At 42.4% G+C, this 500-nt stretch overlaps 1 protein-coding gene across 2 annotated transcripts in view; it reads left to right on the top strand.

Moving 5' to 3' along the window:
- Positions 1-441: 441 nt before the first annotated feature.
- LOC137654656 (SID1 transmembrane family member 2-like) overlaps positions 442-500 on the top strand; it is a 246009-nt gene continuing 245950 nt past the window's right edge. For both annotated transcript variants that reach the window (XM_068388489.1, XM_068388490.1), the window contains exon 1: positions 442-500. This exon is cut by the window's right edge. The gene's annotated coding sequence lies outside the window, so the exon portion shown is untranslated.

Below are 500 nucleotides of genomic sequence, written 5' to 3'. Positions count from 1 at the left end.
TGCGTGAGGAATTAGATTAAATTTATTTAGCCTGCACATACCTTTTACCTAACATTGTAAAAATTGGTATTTGGATATTGACATGCAATTCGTCAATTAAAAGAAACGCACATTGTTTCGAGCGCGTTCGTTGTGTCTGGGCTCTGGGGATCCCTGGTTTGGGTTGGGGGTTGGTAGTAGGCGTCGAGTCATGATGCAACCTTCCTAACATGCCAGATTGCCAGTTAATTCTTACTTCATATTTATTTATACTCCTGGTGTATCAAAGGTGCTTTTAATTACTTATTGGGGTAGCGTAGAGAATATTGTTGGTTATAAATAAAAAAAAATCAAATTGATAATTGGGGCTGAACAGATTAGATAAGATTGTTTGTTGCTAACGTTTCTGGGCTGCAAGTCTTTCTTTCCCAACGAGAAGAGGCCGGGGGCCCGGGGCCTCAGTGAGTCAGTGGAGGATTAGGGACGGGTACCGACGAGTATGTCGGCTGTCGAGACTGGAA

This window comes from Palaemon carinicauda, chromosome 15, assembly GCF_036898095.1.
Source record: "Palaemon carinicauda isolate YSFRI2023 chromosome 15, ASM3689809v2, whole genome shotgun sequence".
Classification (NCBI taxonomy): domain Eukaryota; kingdom Metazoa; phylum Arthropoda; class Malacostraca; order Decapoda; family Palaemonidae; genus Palaemon; species Palaemon carinicauda.
Note: the sequence above shows the minus strand (reverse complement) of the source record. Positions and strands in the feature narration are given on the sequence as shown.